The sequence below is a fragment of the Lygodium microphyllum genome, chromosome 10, assembly GCF_053477565.2.
Source record: "Lygodium microphyllum isolate KBCC chromosome 10, Lygodium_microphyllum_v1.1.10, whole genome shotgun sequence".
In the NCBI taxonomy this organism is placed as follows: Eukaryota; Viridiplantae; Streptophyta; class Polypodiopsida; order Schizaeales; family Lygodiaceae; genus Lygodium; species Lygodium microphyllum.
Genome location: NC_141144.1, coordinates 44,981,554 through 45,002,786, shown reverse-complemented (window position 1 = coordinate 45,002,786; position 21,233 = coordinate 44,981,554).

The following is a 21,233-nucleotide window of genomic DNA, read 5'->3' as shown; positions in this document are numbered from 1 at the left end:
TTGGTACATGCTTGGTATTGAAGGTACAAGCCATTAATTGATTAGAACAGGGTATTCACTGCCTGCAGGAATTTTCAGACAGCAACAGAAAATCCCTTACAGAAATTTTTGTACTCATCCATTTTCTGCACTTGATAGATCGTTGGATAGAGGGCTCTTCAAGCTTTGAACAGAGCCAGAGACCTCGTAATTTGGAGCTCTAGAAGTAAAGATAATCAAGTTTTTCTACTGCAGGAAATTCAGGACAGAAATCAACCCATGGCTAGGAATAAGAAGAGAGACCCTGTTTTGGATACTATCAATGAAGAATTGAAGGAATATCAACAGGAAAGGGATGAACATCAACAGGAAAGGGGTGAACATGACACTTCTCAAGATGCCATTTACCGAATGCATTATGAGAACGATGAGGTCGAGGCAAGTTCCACCCACTCCCCTACCAATCAACCCATAGAGACGTCTCATATCTCAATGAATTCAAACAGTTTTCAACAATTGTCAAATGACATAAAGGATATGAAATCAGGTTTCGAGGGTATGAGGTTGGGTATTTACAAGCTTGTAGCACTTCTTGGTGAGAAAATGTTGCCTACAGCTGGTCTTAATATCCCACATCCTCATAGGGCTGAAGAACCACCTAAACCACTTACTCCTAAGGTGGTAGGTCATTTTGAAGTTGGAGAGTCATCTAAAGCTAAGGATTTTGTTCAACCTACTTCACTTCAGCCACAATTCCATCAACAAAAGGGTCACTTTCAGCCACATGGGCAGGATCTTCAAGAAAGAGTGCAAACAAACTCAAAGCATGATGAAGACATCCATGGGTGCAACTCATTCTACAAGCAATTTTACCCTCAAGCAAATGTTGGTGGCTATGAGCAAGGGCATGTTAATTCAGCCCCAAACTCTTATGGGCAGCCACATGGACATGTGAATTCAGCCCCAAATGCTTTTGGGCAGCCACAACATAATTTCTCTACTCAAGTGCAGCCCAATAGGCCAAGTCCCATGTTAAATCATGGTTGGAATCAGCAAAATAATGGGCAGCAACCACCTTTCAACTCACCTATGCATGGACAACCTCCCAATGTGAGCAACACATACTTTCAGCCTCAAGGACATTGTTTCCAGCCACAAAATCATGGTATGCATTATGGACAGCAAACTCCTTATGCGCAAGGGCATGGAAATAATGAATATCCTAGGCAAGGACCTTTTGGCAATTCTTTTGGGCCACAACACCATAGTGGGCAGCAGCACCCTAATGGACAACCTCCTCAATACGAGAGAGAGTACAAGGAGAAAATAATTATCTCAAACTTCAAGGGAGAGAACCCTTCACCCACGGAGTTGGAGGAGTGGTTCGACAAGTTAGAGATGTATTTTTCCCTTTACCCAAGGCCCGAGAATGCCAAAGTAAAATTTGCAGCCCTTCATCTAGAAGGCTATGCTCACACTTGGTGGAGATATATGGCGAGGATGGGACATGACTTCTTGTCTTGGGATGCATTGAAAAATGCTATGATTGAATTCTTTGTTTCCCCTATTGAAAAAGAGCGGTTAGAGAAAAAGTGGTATGCAATTGAGCAACGTGGTCTCTCGGTTAGAGAGTACTCAAATCAGTTTTTGAACCTCTCGATGTATGTTCATGGGGTCTCCGATAGTGCCAAGTTGAATAAATACATATTTGGTTTGGAACCTATTCTTTCTTCTGAAGTTGGAGCCATGAATCCTACATCCCTACAAGCTGCCATTCAATTGGCTGAACGTTATGGGCAGAAATACAAGGGTTTTCAGCCAAAAACAGGGCATTCTTTTCAGCCTACGCAGTTCCCAAGGACATCAGGCCATTATGGGCATACTAAAACTGATTTTCAGCATATTGGGAAGCCACCAAATACTTTCAGCAATACCTACAGCAAGATACCCACTTTTCCTACTGTTTTTGGGTCAAAACAAAGCAGTAATTTCAGACCTAATGCTGAAAATAGATTTGATGGAAAGAGGACTGATATAAATGCCAAAACCTCAGCCCCTACTCAAGGCAAACATGTATTGAATGACAAGCTCAAAGATATGTATGCTAAAGGTCTATGTTACAAATGTGGAGAGAAATGGTCACCCGATCATAAGTCCAAATGCAAGGCCAAAAATATGAAGATTAGCATGATCATCGAGGATGATTCTGATGTTGAATCTATTGAAGGAAGCTTGGCTCAGCTTGATGTCACAACAACTCAAGAAGAGGCGCATGAAAATGAAGAGAATGGCCATGATGAGTTCTATGATCCGATGGATGGGTTTCCTTTCGACCCGGGTGGTTATTATTTGGATGATTCATGGACTGATTTACATCCATCGCTATGTGCCATATCAAGTGATGCAAGGAGTGGTTCAAGAGGGGATAATACCCTACGCCTTAAAGGTCAAATCAAGGGAAGGATCGCTCATATACTCATAGATACGGGAAGTACACATAGCTTCATTAATGCTAAGTCACTCAATGGACTGAAATTGAATACGCATGAAATGCCTACATCACTCAAAATCCAAGTGGCAAATGGAAATTTTGAGAAGAGCAATCAATGCTGTCCAAATGTACCTATCACCCTTTCCCCATTGTGCACTACATCAGTGAGCCTAATTGCATTAGAAATGGGTCCCATTGATATAATACTTGGCTGCAACTGGCTGAAATCTTTGGGCAGATTTACCATGGATCTCAACAACATGGAAATGGAGTTTAAATGGAGTGGTCAACAAGTAACACTACATGGAGCTGAAAAGAAAAGAATGGAGATGATCAGCCCCAAGAAGGTTAAGAAAGAGATAAATGCAAAGGCATGTGTGTTCACTATTCTTCTTTCCAAGTTTGAGGAGGATCAACCCTCTTCTCCTACCAACAATATGGACCCATGTCTTTGTAAATTGCTGAAAGAATATGATGATATTTTTCAGCTACCTACCTCTCTTCCTCCCAAAAGAGAAGTGGATCATCCCATTGACTTGCTGCCCAATACAAAGCCCATCAACAAACCACCATATCGCCTCTCCAAAGTGGAAAGAGAAGAGGTAGAACGCCAAGTCAAAGAACTTTTGGAAATGGGTCTCATTAAGGCAAGCCAATCACCTTTTGCTTCTCCAGTCCTTCTTGTGAAGAAGAAAGATGGCTCCTTTCGAATGTGCATTGATTACCGCGATCTCAACAAGGTCACTATCAAGAATAGGTATCCAATACCTAGAATAGATGATCTCTTAGATGAATTGAAGGATGCCAAGGTGTTCTCCAAAATTGACTTGAGATCAGGATATCATCAAATACGCATGAAGGAAGGGGATGAATTCAAAACAGCCTTCAGGACGGAGAGGGGTCTTTATCAGTTTATGGTTATGCCTTTTGGGTTATCAAATGCTCCAGCCACATTCCAGTCTCTCATGAATAAGATACTTCAGCCATTGCTCTTTAAAACAGTTTTGGTATTCTTTGATGACATTTTAATCTATAGCAAGAATAAAGAAGACCATTTGCAGCATGTAAAAGAGGTCTTTGACATATTGAGGATACACAAATTGTTTGCCAAGGCCACTAAATGCTCTTTTATGACAAAAGAAGTTGAATACTTGGGTCATATAGTGGGAGAAGATGGAATCAAAGTGGATCTTAAGAAGGTTCAGTGCGTTAAAGAATGGCCTACACCAACCAATGCCACTTCATTAAGAGGTTTCCTTGGTTTGTCATCTTTTTACCAACGGTTTATGAAGAACTATGCTCATGTTGCAGCTCCTCTTACCGATCGGCTGAAAAAAGAAGCCTTCTTTTGGGATGAGATCGCTGACAAGAGCTTTAATGAGCTGAAGCAATTGCTTGTTTCAGCACCCATACTAGTTTGCCCTGACTTCTCCAAGACTTTTACCATTTATGCAGATGCCAGTGGTAGAGGTTTGGGAGCAGTTTTGGTACAGGAGCATGGTGTCATTGCATTTGAGAGCAGAAAATTTGATGACAAAGAGAGACAGATGCATGTTTATGAGCAGGAGATGCTTGCTATTTTACATGCAATCAAGAAATGGCACCACTACCTCTATGGGACACACTTCAAAGTCAAAAGCGATCATAGGGTCTTGAGATATTTTCTCTCGCAGCCCAATCTTTCTCCCAAGCAAAAGAGATGGTTGGCCACTTTGCAATCATATGATTTTGAAATATCATACATGGCTGGCAAGGATAATGTGGTGGCTGATGCGTTATCAAGAATGTGGGCATGCAGTCTATCTACTGTGTCTACCATCTATAAGGATTGGATTGAAGACATTCAAGAGGAATATGTGCTTGATGAGCATGCTGCCCATGTTTTACAGAAATTACAGCAAGGGTGTGATGCTGAATTTCCTAATTTTAAAGTGCATAATGGCCTCTTATGGTTTAAGGGTAAAGTGTACTTGATTCCCAGCAGTAAATTCAAGCTGAAGGTGCTTCAAGAGATGCATTCATCGCCAATGGCTGGTCACTTGGGCCTTTTCAAGACGTTGATAGAGTTCATCAAAGCTTTTATTGGAAAGGTCTATGGAAAGATGTTAAAGAGTATGTATCTCAGTGCTTGGAGTGTCAGCAAAATAAGGATTCCACTCTATTACCAGCCGGCTTACTTCAGCCTTTACCCATACCTACGGGCAAATGGACAGATATTTCCATGGATTTCATAATGGGATTGCCTACTACCAGTCATGAATGGAACAGTATCTATGTGGTAGTTGATAGATTGACCAAATCAGCCCACTTTATCCCAACTAAAGTCCAATATTCAGCAAGGCAAGTAGCCGAGCAATTTATGGAAGGTGTGTTCAAACTACATGGTATGCCTATGAGAATAGTATCAGACCGTGATTCGAAGTTTATGGGCAACTTCTGGAAAAGTCTATTCTCCTCTATGGGTACTTTCCTCACTCCTAGCACGGCCTATCACCCTCAGACTGATGGGCAAACGGAGAGAGTCAATCATTGGGTGGAAGTGTACCTTAGGCATTATTGTCATGACACACAAGCTTCATGGGAACGTTGGAACACCTTGTTGAATTTTGCTATAATAACACGCATCACATGAGCATTGGGATGTCTCCGTTTGAAGCTCTTTATGGGTATAAAGTCCAACTTCCATCAGTTTTATTCCATGAAGACATCAACCCACAAGCAAAGGAAGAGTTGGAAAGAATGGAGTTGCTCATGAGGCAATGCAAGGACAGCATAAGGAAAGCACAAGACGTAATGAAGGTCTATGCTGATGAGAAAAGAAGACATTTAGACTTCAAGGTTGGAGATTGGGTATTTCTTAAAGTGCCCAAGACGCATTATGCTTCATTAAAGGGTGGGAATAACAAGCTTGCTCATAGGTTTTATGGGCCATATTTGATTTTGGACAAAATTGGAGAGCTTTCTTATAAACTTCAGCTACCATCCTCCACTAGAATACATGATGTATTCCATATTTCACAGCTGAAGAAGTATGTTGGGCCTGATGTACAAGTATTGGAAGAGTTACCACCATTGGATGAGGCAGGACTGATCATATATGAACCTGAAAGCACTATTGGAAAGAGAGAGAAAGTTCTCAGAAATCGTACTCTCATTGAGTATCTCATTAAGTGGAAGAATTTGCCCATTGAAGAGTCTTCTTGGCAACCATCCACTTATGTCAGTAACTTTCCTTGGTTATTACAGGATGATATATGATGCAGTATGCAGTGACTGTGCAGAGACAGCTTGTTGTATGAAATTTTTGCAGACAATAAAACTGTCCTGACTTCATCAAAATTTGATTCTGATGTTATGGGGTGATGCTTGGGAGTGTATACTTCGTTTCCACACCTCATACGCCTTATTTGGACCAATATATCAAAAGTTATGGCAGTTTTAGTGAATCAGCCCTGTTTGGACAGCAGCCAGTTTTCTCACAGTTTGGCATGCAAAAGGTCTTCTTTTCATGGACAGTGCTTTCCTATCATTTGGAAGATGAATGGGCATGATTACTATCATTCTTGACTTGGATTTAGGCCATTACTTCTTGGTTTTGAGGACAAAACCATCTTCAGGAAGGGATGGTTTGTCATGAAGGAAAAATACAACATTAATATTTGCACCTTGGATTAATTCCAGCCTTTGTAAATTTAGCTTTAGCCTATGTGTACATGTGTGAACAACCCTTAAGTTTGGAATAGGGTTAAAATAAAAGGGACTAGTGGCCAAAGGCAAGACATCTTTTGATCATTCAATAATCTTGGCTTTACCATATTCTTGGAGTAAGCTTCTTCTTAGCTTTGAAGCACTCAACCATGGCCGTCATGTATTCTTGAAACCCCAACCATTAATACATGATGAGGATGTCCTGGTGCAATAGATTTGTTAATTCTTTGTTGTAGCTTAGTTAATTTTCAATTTCAGTTAGATTTCATTCCATGGTTGATTGCTTTCATTACATATATTTAGCGAGTGATCCATAGGGTTTGGTCGTTTGAGTATCGCCTTTCAGCATAGCCGAGATGGCAGCTATATCAATAGGGGTCGTCTTCCAAGTGTCCATCTCTACCCTTACTGCACTAGTTCTGTTCCCTAGGAAAATCAACCCATTGCCCCAGTCCTCTATGACATGCGCATTCCTCATCCAAGGTCAGCCTAATTGTATGCCGTTATCCACTCCCTTCATGACAATGAAATTTACCGAAAATTGCACACCGGCAATCTTTACTGGCCAATTCTTTAAGACCCCGAATGGTCTTACCTTCATTCCATTTGCTAACGTGACGTTAAACCTGGCAGTCTCTACATGAGGGTTTCCCCATGCCTCTAAGACTGCATGGTTTAGTACGCTAACCCCTACTCCTGTGTCTACAATTCCTTTTTGCATCATATCTCCTAAGGCTAGGACACGCAAAATTGCGTGCATTTCAGTGCCTTCCCAAAAAGCATTGATGTGCAAAGACTTAAGATTTGAGTGTAGAGTTAGACTTGGGATTTGTGTAACTGCATCATGATCTTGCGGATCAACACCCGTAAGTCCTGTGTGTCCCTCGATCAAGTCTTTTAACTCCTGCCACAAGGAATGATTTTGCCTAAGCAGATCTTCCAAGCTTAGAGTTACTGGAGTAGACAACAAGGTTGTGAGGAGGTTACTGGGCTCTTGTCTTCCCCTGAGGCTAGCATTTCTAGGCCATGCATTCTATCTCCCCTGGCAATTTTCCCCCTGGCCTTGCTATTGAGTCGCTCCCAGTGGTGCAGGTATGCTCGCAGCTTGTGGTTTTGAAGGTGAGACTGGTGTGCTCACACTAGAGAAGTCGTCCATAGGATCTTCTAATATGGGTTCAGCATCCTCGAGTTGCTTTTGGGCGTCCTTGACCCACTCCTTGACCTTGGCTATAGCCTCGAGTTGCCGTTTGGGGTGGGGATATTCCCCTACCTTGGCACTCCCTAGCTCAGCTGTCTTAGGAGCTGAGGTCTCTGCCTCTGCATCTATGACCTTATTTCCCATTACTAACGTAGTCACTTCCTCGGTTTTAAGAGTTATCTTTGCATCGGCTCTCTTTTTCCGTCTCCTTTGGCTTTTCTTCCCTATTGAGGTTGCGTTAAGGTTACTTGGTCCTGGCAAGGAGATGCCCACCTGTTTTGTTTGAGCTCGCATCATGGCATGTAGCGGGATGGGCGTATCCTCACTACCAAAGGTTTCCACTCCAAAGAGCCCCAAAGGCACCGATGGCATGTTGGCAGAGTTGGTTGATGGCTTCCGCCTAGGACAGTCAGGAAACAGATGTGTGATTCCACACTCTGTGCATCGAAGATCCGCTTTGTCCTTGTTAGCTTGTTCTCCTTCTGGGCAGCGAGATGAAATGTGGCCTGGGTGGCCACAAGTCTGACTGGGTCCTGGCTAGGCCCTCCAAAGCCTCTGCCTCTTCCTCTTCCTAACGCCATCACCGGCACTGGCCGATAGTCCATCAGGACTGGGTTGCCCTCCTTGTCATAGGATATGTACGGGTTGACATATGTCTCTTCCTCATTAGGCTCTTCCACAAAGTGAACAGGAGCATCGCTAGATGGGTGGGTTACAAAAGGCCCTGGTGGCCCGGGTGTACCAATTGGGTTCATCTCCAGCCTAGGCACAGCAAGTCTTGAGTCAGTCGGTACTGGAAGAGCTAACTGGGCTCCCCTCCCAAAGAAATTGGGTGGCCTATTACCTAAGTATGGAGGGTTGTACTGTTGTACATATGGGAATCTCCTCGGCATTCTGCAATGCACTACATCATGCCCGAATCTACCGCAATTTGAGCACGGCCGAGATCTAGGATCTTGGCACTCGACTAGAAGGTGATTGCCGCCGCAGTATATACATTGTACATGCGATCTCACAAGCTTTCTCACGAGCTCTTGCAACCGTGCAATCTCCATTCTCATCTCCGCCATCCCTTGGTCGTGGTCTACGCTCTTTCCCTTATCCTGCACACTAGCAGTTGCTTTTTCCCCCGAAGTGGTTGATCTCTCAAGGTCCCTCTGGCTTGCACTTTCTCAATTGATAGTCCTCATGCTGCGTTCCCTGAGTTGATCATCTACGCATATTGCCTCCTCGAAAACTCTGGCTAGCACGTCTCGTTGCAAGGTGGAGTTACTGACCAAAGCCTTGTAGAGCTCCTCACTCCGAATCCCATTCATGAACACTGTAGACACTGCCCTCTCGGTAGGTCGCTCATCATTGGCAGGGATTCTCTTGTAGAGGCTACGCACCTGAGTGACGTAATCCCTAACGTCCTCCTTCTCCCTTTGACTGATGTTCATCAACCTAACGATGAGGTTATCTGAATACCCAACCTCCGAAAACCTCTTGATGAGTAGGCCCTTAAGACGAGCAAAATTTGTACGTTTTGTGTCATCTAGACTAGAATACCAGGTCCTCCCCTTATCGCCTAAGCACAGACCGAAAGCTTGAGCTCGCTGTGCAGGGTCGGTAAGACCATTTGCCTCACATACTTGCTTGAACTGCTCCATGAAGCTGTACGAATCACTACTAGGTTCGTATCTAGCTAGTTGTTTTGCTACTATGGGGATTCTAGCCTGCCCCTTAGCCCCTTGTGTGACTCCCAATCCCCATAGTAGCGCGGTGGCTAGGGCAATAGCTCTCTGTTCCATGGACGTATTGTCCATGAGTCGCTTTGCTACCAGCTCACTCAATGTCATGTCAGCCTCTGTTGCTCGTTCCCTCTCTACGTTTGGTTCGGATTTGGCCGTTCTAGCTAGGTCTAGCACTCATCTAGCCTCATACATATCTATGTCTTGCTGCAACCTTTTAGCCCTTTGCTCATGGTTGTAGGCAATTATGCCTTCCAGTGCTCTCTTGATAGCTCTTCTCTCTTCTTCCAGGTTAGCTACCACTTCCTCTACGAGTCTGCCCTGGATCACAGTCCTAGTGAGTAGATCGTAGTTGTGGACCGGTTCCAGGACTGAGGTTGGGAATTCTCCTAAGTCTAATTGGTCCTCTCCTCATTCGCCTCTTGATTCTGCCATTGTCTCTGCTTCCAGCTCCACAAGGTTGTCGATAAATCCAAGCAGCTCCCTGGCAGCATCCAATCCTCTATCTTGTTGCTTTCCGTGTCTTCGTGTCTTCTCTAGGTCCTACTAGTAGGGCACTCAGACACCTGTCTAAATCTTGGGGTTTTCTCCTACTAGTGGGTTCCTTAAGCGATTTATCTGAGTGAGTTCCTTTGATTATTGAACACAAGCCTCAATTTATGGTTACTCGGTGATTGTGTTGTTTCTCGTGCACTTGTGCCCAATCAGGCTTTCAGCTTTCTTACGTGTACTTCAAGTGCGGAAATTCAATGTGAGTGCCACAAGCAATTCCTCGGCGTCTTACTCACTCTTGCTCATTTTGGGCCTGATAGGCTTGTAGGTCCATTTTTTGGCCGTTTAGTCAAGGTTTAGGGTTTCCTTGTACGTTGCCTCATTTGCTTTCAATCGATCAGGTTTTACGGTTCAACGGCTCGCATTCGAGTCCTTGGGTCCCTCAACTGCCTACTGCTAACTGCTAAGCGGTCGTGTACTACAATTTCTCTTATCACGTGTGCCAGAATCAAGATCTGCGTGCCCGAGGGGTTTTGACAAGTTACGCTAATGCGTATTTGCCGGGTCGGGTCAAATTTCTGACAGATTTGACAAAGAGTTGCACTCGAACCAAGTGCTCCGAATTGCAGGGTCTGAGTGGGTCACTCGGATGGGCCGAATGGCATAGGTTCAAGGGCCGAATCTCTAGATTTGACTCGGACAATTTTTATTCGGACGGGCCGAATGGCATGTTTGGAGAGGATAATTTAGATGGGCCAAACGGCGCTTGGCCGAGGGCCGAATCCCAGGTGTGGCCGAGTTCCGAATTTGGGACTCGGATGGGTCGCTCGAACGGGCCGAATGGCAGATGTGCCACGTGGCAAAAAAACCTTGACTCGGACGGCCGAGTGGGTTGACTCGGACCATTGCCTTGGACGGGGTCCGAGGGCCGAGGGCCAACTAGGATTTCGAGCCGAGTGGCCAAATGGTAAGGGGCCGAGGGCTGATTCTGGGACTCGGCCCAGAAGCGACCGCTTGGATGGGCCAAATGCGGCACAACAAAAACAGCGTGATATTGATTTCGATCGATTCTTGGGATTTACACAATCATACCAAGCACAACCCTCCAAATCCTATCTAGGGGGATAGAGGAAGGGATTCATATAGCTGAACGAGTCGGCGAGTGCGTCGGTGATGCGATTGAATCACACGGGCTGGGGCTCTCTCTCTCTCTCTCTCTCTCTCTCTCTCTCTCTCTCTCTCTCTCTCTCTCTCTCTCTCTCTCTCTCTCTCTCTCTCTCTCTCACTGAAATGGCACAAATGAGCTCTCTTTTGGCCTCCTGGCTCTTATATGCCTTCCTAAATGTGGCGTTGACGCCCCCAATCACTCTCTTGTCGATCTTAGGCTTCATTAGCGAGCATTTTGCGCATTTTGCACGATTTTTTCCCTGTTTTGCCATGTTTTGAAACAATAAACCTTACCCTTTTCTGGTTCGATTTCCTAACTCTAACCTACGCTAAATGCAACAAAAATCGAAGGCAAAAAACTGAAATAGATCCTCCATGCTTTCCAATCATCAAACAACCAAAATATCCCAAAATACTTACTTGTTTTGAAGATTAAAAGCACCCAACTTCCTACCTATCTCAAGCTCCGTTTCGGGGATGAATACCCTACTTCGATGCTCGATATGAGGCGCGCAAGTGCTCAAGCTTGAATCTGTTGGTCCCGACAATGGAACCAAAATGTGGGAGCTTTCGCTCAACCGCCAAGTCCCATGGACCACTTATTGTTTCAAGCGTTTCAAGCGTTTCAAGCGAGCTCTAATGGCTATCTCTCACCTAGCCGATGCGCCGTCGATCCTACGAGTGTAGTGAGCTTACCTTGATGCTCGATCGAGTACCCTCCTCTCTCTTGCACTCCGGTAGCTCCACGATTCTTGATGCTAGCTCAAGCATCCTCAAGCCTGCTCCATCTCCAAGCTCCATCCTCCATAGCCGTGCACGCAAGAGAAGAGAATAGAAGAGAAGAGAAGAAGAGTATAGGAGATGGTGAAGAGCTTCACCCTCTCGATCCCTCACTCTCACACACACGCACTCCCTCACACTCTCACACTCCCTCTCTCAAGAGCACACACAAGCAAGAAGGAGAGAAGAAGAGAGGAAGAAGAATACTCTTTTTGCCACACACCAAAGAATGAGCTTCTCATTCATACAAAACCCTAAATCCCTTTTGGGCGGTCATCCCCTTTTCCCTCTTTTACATGGCCGGCTGTAGCCTAGGCCCTTTTTCCCATTTCCCACCATTCTAATTTATCCTATTCCCAACTAATGCATACACATTGCACAGAAGCAAGCCTGGTACTCTTTTACACAGATTCGTGGGCGCTTCTGCATTTTAATGGTACGCCTTTTTTCTCTTTCGCTGCCTTGGCCCGACACCGAAGCTTTTTGAGGGTCGTGCCCGAACATTTAAATTTTCCAGGGATTGGTTGCCGGTCAAGGAGCCTTTTTCTGCTTTTATCCTATGCCGTTTTTGCTATTTCCCTTTTTTCCATTTTCCGCTCCTTTGTGCTACGGAAACATGGTAACATGCGTACCATGTGATAGCCTTTGGTTTGTGCAATGCATCTAGATCATGGCAACGAACAACAGACAAGACCTTTGGTGACATCTCCCCAAACAAGTTGAAAGTATTTATCTATGACCTGGGGGCAGCCACTGCAAGGGAAATGATGTTGATTATCTTAAGAAAGTGCTTTGAGCGCTGTAGACAATTTTGTATCGCTCTTAATCCACGGAAGTGTGTCTTTGGAGTGCCTTATGGGCTATTGCTAGGCCATGTGGTCAGTTCAGTAGGAATCGCAACTAACCTTGAAAAGATCAAGTCATAGTTGCTATGAGTCCACCACGCACTCCGAAAGAGGTACATAGCTTTCTGTCATCGATAGGGTACTATCGCAGGTTCATAAATGCCTTGGTAGAAAGGACCTTGCCATTAACGAACTATTTATCCTTTCGCTGTCTATTTATATGGAGCGACCCTTGTAAGATAGCTTTCGAGGATGTGAAAGAGGAGCTAGTAAAAGCACCAGTTTTAAAAGCACCTAAAAGACGCGAGGTATTTTACGTATTTTCAGCAGCCACCATGCATAATATCAGCTGTTGTTTAGCCCAAATCTGGGAGGAAAAGTGGTATCATCTGATAGCTTTTGCTAGTCAGAAATTAGGCATTTCAGAAATTAACTACACCTACATAGAGAAGTTGTGTCTTGCGATGATCTTTGCGACTAAAAAATTCAGGCACTACATTCTCTATGAGAAGGTAGTGTTCTATACGAAGGCGGAAGGGCTTAGATTGCTTATGAACAAGCTACAACCGCCTGATCGTCTGGTAATGTAGCTAATCACTTTGCAGGAGTTCGATTATGAGAGTAAGAGTAAGCCACCGAGGTTGCAGGGTATTGTGGAATGCCTTGTGGATTTCGGGGAGCCGAAAGAGACTTTGGCTTAAGGAAGTGATATTGAAGAAATGTTTAAAATTGATACAGCCTCTATCCCATCTTGGTATACTGCTATCACACACTATCTATCAATGGGAGAGACTGGAGCTGGTTTATCAAAGTCAGAAAAGAGGAAAATCAGACAACAGGTTTTGAAGTTTTCCTTGATCGCAGGGACACTATATCGGCAGGGTGTTGATGATATCTACCGCCGATGTGTGATGCCTGACGAGGTTCCTTTCATCTTTGAGGAGTGCCATGACTCTACATGTGGAGGGCACTTCACTGGACAGTTGACGGCGCAAAAAGCTTTAAGAGCTGGATATTGGTGGGCGTCCATTTTTCAAGATTCCTTTGAGTATGTTAATAGATGTGATACCTGTCAAAGACATGATAGCAGAGAGAATAGGAAACGCCCACTTACGCCTATCATGGCTATCCTTCCATTTGAGAAATGGGGCATTGATTTTGTGGGTCCTATCACCTAGTCGTCTACTACCCAGAAGAGGTACATTATAGTAGCAACTGATTATTTTACAAAATAGTCAGAAGCACGGGCGACGAGGCAGGACAATGCAAAAGAGACTGCAAGTTTTCTTTTAGAGCAGATTATCTGCCGTTTCGGTCCACCGAAGGAATTAGTGTCGAACCGTCGAACCCACTTTTTGAATAAAGTGATCAAAAGCCTAACTGAAGCTTGGCAAATCAAGCATAATAAAACGACCCCTTATAATCCGCAAGCAAATGGGCAAGTCGAAAGCACTAATAAGCAGCTTGTGGGTATCTTGTCTAAAATAGTCTCTGAGAAGAAACGAGACTGGGACAGGAAGTTGTATGTGGCAGTATGGGCATACAATACCACGTTTAAGTGAGCTATCGGCCATACTCCATTTAAATTAGTTTATGGGGAAGAGTGTGTGTTACCTATGGAGATTGAGTTGCCAACCATACGGTTTGCAATTAACCACTCTTTGGGAGACGAGGACTCACTCTTTGAACGTTTCACGACCATAGCCCACCTGGATGAACTGAAATTGCAGAGCTTATTACACCAGGAGGTAGCTAAACGTCGGATGAAGCGGTTGCATGACCTTAGAGCAAAGAAGTATACCTTCAAAAAAGGGCAATTAGTTCTGTACTATGATGCGCGTAGGGAGCTGTTTCCAGGGAAGCTGGAACCTAGATGGGATGGGCCCTACAAGATTGTCAGGATGGGGAAAAATAGGTCTACGGCTCTACTAGTTGATCTGCAGGGAGTAGAATTTAAAAATAAGATTAATCTTAATAAGATTAAACCTTATTATTTCTGAGTATGCTAACACGGAGAAAATGCATTGCAGGTCCATGATGGGGCTAATTTGAGATCTACAAAAGAGCTTAAAGCTAGTTGATGGGGCGGTTAATTCCTTATTTGGAGCATCCATATTTGGAGCAGAGATACCATCAGGGGAAACTCATCTGGTGGAGCAAAGGATACAAAGTGATTGAGCAAGAAGACGGAACCTTTGTGTGGGAGATCAAAGTCTTTTGCCATCACTACTTACAAATGTTGACAAGTATTCATGTTGAATTTAATGAAGAAGGTGAGATGGAGCTGTCAGTTCATCCTCTCAACATGTTAAATTTTGACTATCATATTTACGAATAGAGGAGTTCGTGATGGCAAGCTGTGTAAACCCATTGTGGACATACACATTATATTTTGATGGAGCGTCCAGGGGCCCTAATAAAAAAGGGAGTGTTGGAGTAGTAATTCGAGATTCCCGATATAGAGTTACGATGAAGTTAGCTGCTTATCTCGGGGTAGGATTCACTAACAATATGGCGGAGTATAAAGCCTTGATTATGGGACTACATATTGCCAAACAAGGTGGTATTCGGCGGTTGTTAGTAAAAGGGGATTCCCAGTTGATTCTGAATCAGCTAGATGGGACATACACAATGCGGAATCCCATCGTTTGTATGTATCATCGAACGGCCATGACCCTACTTGAGGAGTTTGAGAGAGTGTCTTTTTAGCTGATTCCACGATACTTGAATTAGTTTGCGGATTCACTGGCAAATCTTGCTTATAAAGAAGACATTTTTTTCAATTGTGGTCCTAGTTTGGATATTGCTATCAATAATGAGACAGGACCCTGTCGCTTGTGGGGAATGTTATCAGAGCATGCAATATATGACAGGCGATGGTTGATATGGGTAATGTAAAGAGTAGCCGAGACCAATCTACTGTTGTTATCCTGGGCCCATAGGTTGATTAGACAACATGTTATGCGTACACCTCTTGCTATATATGCAGAAGGGATGGGTCATAACCTTATGCACTTAGTTTATGGCTGTGAGCCCTATTTTTCCTCCTTGGAAAGGAGCATATTATTGTATATCTGTACTATTTCGGGAGGAATGTGTAGGTGCTATTTTGTTTGATTTTGTTAGGCCAAGAGGGCCAGTTTTGCGAGGTTTTAATGTTTTCTTTCGTTAGGCCAAGAGGGCCGATCCATTTTTGTAGTGAAGTGATTTATTTCGTTAGGCCAAGAGGGCCAGTTGTCTGTTTAGTACAGGTGCGGTTAATGGTTTCTTGTTTTAGTTTTGTGCTAGACAGGTTCAAAGAAGAGCTTGGAAGGAGCCTTTTGTTGTGCGGGAGCTTCTCGTGGCCCTATCCAAGTGATATCTCTCCTTTATGAGTACTGTGCTTTATGCTATATGTGTTTGTGTACTTGTAGGGGATTTTCTTTTCTTGTTGGGGACCGGCGTCCAAGGCATGAAGTCCCAGGTTTAGGTTAGGTATGTCTGAGGGAGGTCTGAGTGGTCGTTGCCTCCTGTAAAGACATTGCCAAGCATCAAAAGACCTGTTTTAGAAAGTAGTTCTAGTGACCCTATTCTGCTAGCCTGCTAGGCAGTCGTTCTAGGAGTTCTTGTTAGTTGTGAGGCAGTTATAGAAGCCTGCCAATGGAAAATGATAATGACAGAAAAACCCTGAATATCTTAAAGAAAATAAATAGATACAAAGGTGTGTAAAAAGGGGTTCTAACCCCTATAAAAATAAAAATAGAAAAGAAAAGAAATGAAATTTTATAAGCGGTTGCTCATCGCCTTACGAAGGCCTGGTAGGTTCCTGGGGGCGCGTCAGACCCGAGGCCGATGCCTTGTCTTCCTAGGGGTAGCGTCTCGCTGGAAAAGAAGAAAGTAAGGAAGGTTGGAGCAAAAATAAAAGTGAGCGTTAGAAAAGGATTATGTGTCACCTTGCGAGGGCTTGGTAGGTTCTTGGGTACCAAGACAGGACCTGAGGCCAATGCCCTGTTCTCCTTGGGTCACTACGCTCAGCTCCCTCCTTTTTACATGCCCGAGTATGGAAGAATAAAAACCTCAAAGAAAAAATGTGCTAAAAGACAATACTTCTTGATAAGGCTGTAGGAATCCTCGCTTCGTAGGAGCTCCTGGATGTGTTGTCCTTAGTTAGGTAGGTAGTTCAAACCGCCACTTAGGGCGACCTCTTTGATAGTTCTTTTTAGTTTGGCCATGTTGGAGGAGTTGGTTAGTGACTAGCTTCGGCCCTTCTATCAGATTATGCTAGGCCTACTCCTTGTGGATTTCATGCCTTGGTTTTGTCAGGGGGTAGGGTGAGCATTGTGCTGTGTTTTAATATGTATTTATTTTGTATCAGCTTGATGCTTCCTTTGGTTGTTTTGTGTAGATTTGTTGTGGGATTCAACGGGCTGAGTCGTCCTATCCCGTGGTCGCCAATGAGAGCGGAGTTTTGAGCCCGGGATGTGCCTAAAATTTGCCAAAAAGCGGAGTTTTGAGCCCGAGATGTGCCTAAAATTTGCCAAAAAATCCAGAATTTAGGGAAAAATATTCGACATCGAAAGCGACGGCTCCAGCTAGGACGATTTTAAGCACCAAGTGAAATACGGCTTTTAAAAGGCACCCGAGCGACACTTGTAGATTTTTTATAATTTTTCATACTACCGTGCGGGTTGTTAGGAGTTGCCAATTAGTGTGGAATGTCAAGCCGGACGCCCAGGATTTTTCAGGGCTCGAATCGGAGCTAAGACGGGGAAATGTCCAAGAATTGGTCAAGATTCGAAGAGGTGGACAAGTTTGTGACCAAAAGGGGTGGTGCCCTTTGGAGGCTTGGACCCCCTCCTAAAAATTTTAACCAACAATGAAGCAAAAAAGTGGAGAGAGATGGATGCATAGCGTGAAGAAACTGTGCCCGAAAAATGCGCCTCATCATGATGATCATCAATCTCCAGGCTGAATGCAACCCCATACAATCGACAATGGGGCTGATCTTCCCTCTCTTGGCTCGTCTTATCGCCGCCCTGCGCTCGTGGAATGATGGACTGAATGAGAAAAACCAAATCTAGTCTTTCTCTCTCCTCCCTCTCTCTCTTCTCTATGGGCTGTTCATGTGTGGCATCTTGAAGAAGGAATCCGGGTGGAAGAATGAAGAAAGTGATGATGAAGATTGATAAAGATGCTGAAAAATGAAGTGCAACATTGGATTGAGAACAATGGAGGCTCCGTTTGCTAGTTATGCATGCATTCAAGGCGTCTCGGGTTACGTAAAAACACGGTATGAGTATTTTTATGAAGAAAATGAAGGATTTTTTATAGTTTATGATGATAATTATGTTCTTATTGGATGAAAATTTGTGTGAGTGTTGTTTGCATTATGAATAATTGCTTTATATCAAAAAACTCTGAGTTTGCAATGATTTACATGCTGTATTTAATTCCCGTAAGCCCGAAAAGCGGGTTTTAAGTGGTAAAATGCTAGTTTTTCCGTTTCGGGTGGGGAAAAAGTGTTCCCATGGGGGGAATATGATACATAAATTGAATAAGAGTATGTTGAAGTGAGTGGGATAAGAAAAACCAAAAAATGGACTATTTTATTAATTAAAAAATAGGAAAAATGAAAAAAATGAGTGAAAAAATAGAGATACGACTTGGAAAAATAAGGAAAAATATAATAATTGTTTGTGGATGTATGGTAGTGGCAAAGCATGAGGTTTGGCCTTAGTTTGCCCTATCTCTTTTTTGAAGTTGGTGATTTATCGCTTTCTATACATCAAAAAATCATAAAATGAACCTCTACACTTATGCAATGAAAGCAAAACCTAAACATAGGGGGTTGGGAGGTTTGGATGGTGTGATTTGTGTGCTGATTGTTGTTGATTTTCTAATGCATTTCATGTCATAGAATTCGTGTCATTTTGGTTAAGAGGATAGTAGCACGAGTGTCATCTCGGTGCTATCCTTTCATCGCCCCAACGGGTTAGTGAATAAGCATATTAAAAGCCTGGTTGTGGACTAAGCACGTTGCTGATTTGAAAATGATGTTTGAGCACCTTAGAATCATTCACTTTGCATGTTCATGATGATCATGGTATTAGAATATAAATCCTGGATGCATAGCACCTACTTTCAATGACAATGATCCACGTTGAGTGTGGAAAGGCATCCTAAGCCGTAGGATAGACATTGGTTCTTGTGGGATTATTTGGTAAGGAAACATGGTATATCTCTTGGATTTGAAATGAAGAGTGGAGTTCGTTCGTTCATTCTATATGTTGAGCAGTGCATCAAGGGGCTAATCCCTGCAATGTAGGAGAGCTGCAGTGGGGCCGCGGTGTTTCTACCGAGAGGTTACCTCCTATGTATGTGATATCGTGGTATTTATTGCCAATGTGTAAGAGTTCTCCCTCTAAGGAGTTTATAGAAAGGAAAATGTTGGACTACAAAACTGTAAAACTATAAACGCATAGATTAGGCTTTAGGGCAGTTTATCCTTTAGCAGTAGATACACGCTCCTGGTCCGCGAGGCCGTGAGGGTGTGTTTGACTGTCATGAGCATGAGGTCCGGCTAGTGCCATAGCCAGTGCCGGCCCATTTCAGGTCCCATCATATGAGTGATTCGATTTCCAAAATCGAACCGTCTGATTATCCGGAATCGGACAGTCTAAGTCTAATTTTCTAGGAATCGGACTTTGTTAGTCGTGTCTGATTTCGGCGGCCGTGTTTCTAGGCCGTGTTTCTAATCGAGACTAAAATCAAGTCGATAGGCAACAATTTTGGACATGCCATACCACACAACCTTCCAGAATGCAAGAATAGACAAGAGGCAAGGTTTGCATATACATGGGATGGCCAAAAAACTCCAGTGCAAGTCGATTGATCCAATTGTTTAGCCATGGACTCTCTCTTCTCTCACAACCTCTCTCTCTCTCTCTCTACTACAAAAGCTAAAAATGAGCCTTCACATGCCTTGTCAATGGATCGCAAGCCCATTTCCCCCCTATTTTTTGCCCTATTTTGGACCTATTTACAGGAGAAATCCTAAAATGATTCACTTTAATTTCTTGATTCTATCCTACTCTAAATGCAACAAAAATCAAAACCCAAATACTGAAATGATTTATCCTACTTGTCTACTCATGAAAAACTCAAAAATTTTACTTGTTTTGAAGATTAAAACCCCAAATCTCCTACCTATACCAAGCACCGGTTCGGAGATGTAACCCTACTTTGACACTTGATTTGAGGCGTGCAAGTGCTCAAACTTGAATCCATTGGTCCCAACAATGGAACCAAAATGTAGTGGGAGCTCACGCTCAACCACCAAGACCCACGGACTGCTTATTGCTTCAAGCATTTCAAGTGAGCACAAATGGCTATCTCTCACCTAGCTGATGTACCTTTGATCCTACGGGGGTGTAGTGAGCTTATCTTGATGCCTGAATGAGTAGCCTCCTCCCTCAAGCAAGCCGATAGCTCCACGATTCAATATGCAAGCTCAAGCAACCTCAAGCCTCCTCCTTCAAGCTCCATCCTTCATAGCCACGTGCAAGAGAAGAAGAAGAAGAAGAAGAAGAAGAAGAAGAAGAAGAAGAAGAAGAATAAGAGAGGAGATGATGAAGAGCTTCTTCTCCAAGATCCCTCACCCTCACACACTCATTCCCTCACACTCCCTCTCTCAAGCACACACAAGCAAGCAAGAAGAAGAGAAGAATAGAAAAAGAAGAGACCACTTTTGCCACACACAAAAAAACGAGCTCGTCATTCACTTTTTAGGTTTATATACAAGCCCTAAATCCCTTGGGCACCTATCTCCTTTTTTACATGACCAGGCAACTTGCCAAGGTCCTCTTTCCCTATTCCCTTCTAGTTGCCTTATCCCTTCACCTATGTTCATTTAGACTTTACACCTTGCACTAGACACCCTAAACCAAATCAGAAGTTCACATAAATACTTAGCTAGCACATTTAAAAATATTTGGAAGAACTTCATATGAAGCTTGTCAAGCTGCGAGCTTTATTTCTCTTCATTTTGTTAACTATATACTCCAACTTATCTTTGGAAAATGGCATATCTAGCATTAGTCTATTTTCTAGTGGCACCTATGTAGAGATGTATGCAACAAGACCATTAGCTTTGGAGTCCAAATGCTCATTTTCTACTGGTACAAGTGCAAGTGATGCTTTCTTTCTTATGTTTAGATTTCAATGCATCACCCTTAATGTGCCTTTTGTACTTGGTTGCACCTTAGCAACATCAACCTTGATTTGTTCTTGAGTGTGTAAGATATCTTGAAGATCTTGAAGCAAAACCTAATTGTTAGCATTAATAACAAGTATCAAGCACACTACCTTGAGCCTTTAATCCATTCTCTTCCTCTTAGACTTATTTCTCCCATACCCCTTAGAGAAGGTTGTTATAGCATCAACGCGCCTGCTTGTCAATTAAGATATGATCTAAGTGACTAAGATGAGGTTTCCACCCAAATCCTTCTTACAACATTTTAGTGGCCTACAGAAATGGCATGCTCAATTTGAAGGGTGAGGGCTCCATATTTGATGTAGCATGGATGAGATTGTGACAAATTAGAATCAAACTAACACTAGTAGATCAATCAATGCCTTAAGAGCTTCTTGGGTCCAAGCCTGCAACCACCTCTATCCAGCTACATTTTTTACAACCTAGTTGCTCTCTAGGTAGACCCATTATGCCTATTGTACTATGTAAAGAATGGGTTCTCATTATCACTTATTAAGGCGATTGTACAATGTAAAGAATGGGTGTTCATTATCACTTATTAAGGCTACATCCGTGAGTTGATGTCTTAGGATTAAAAAAATCCCACTATCTC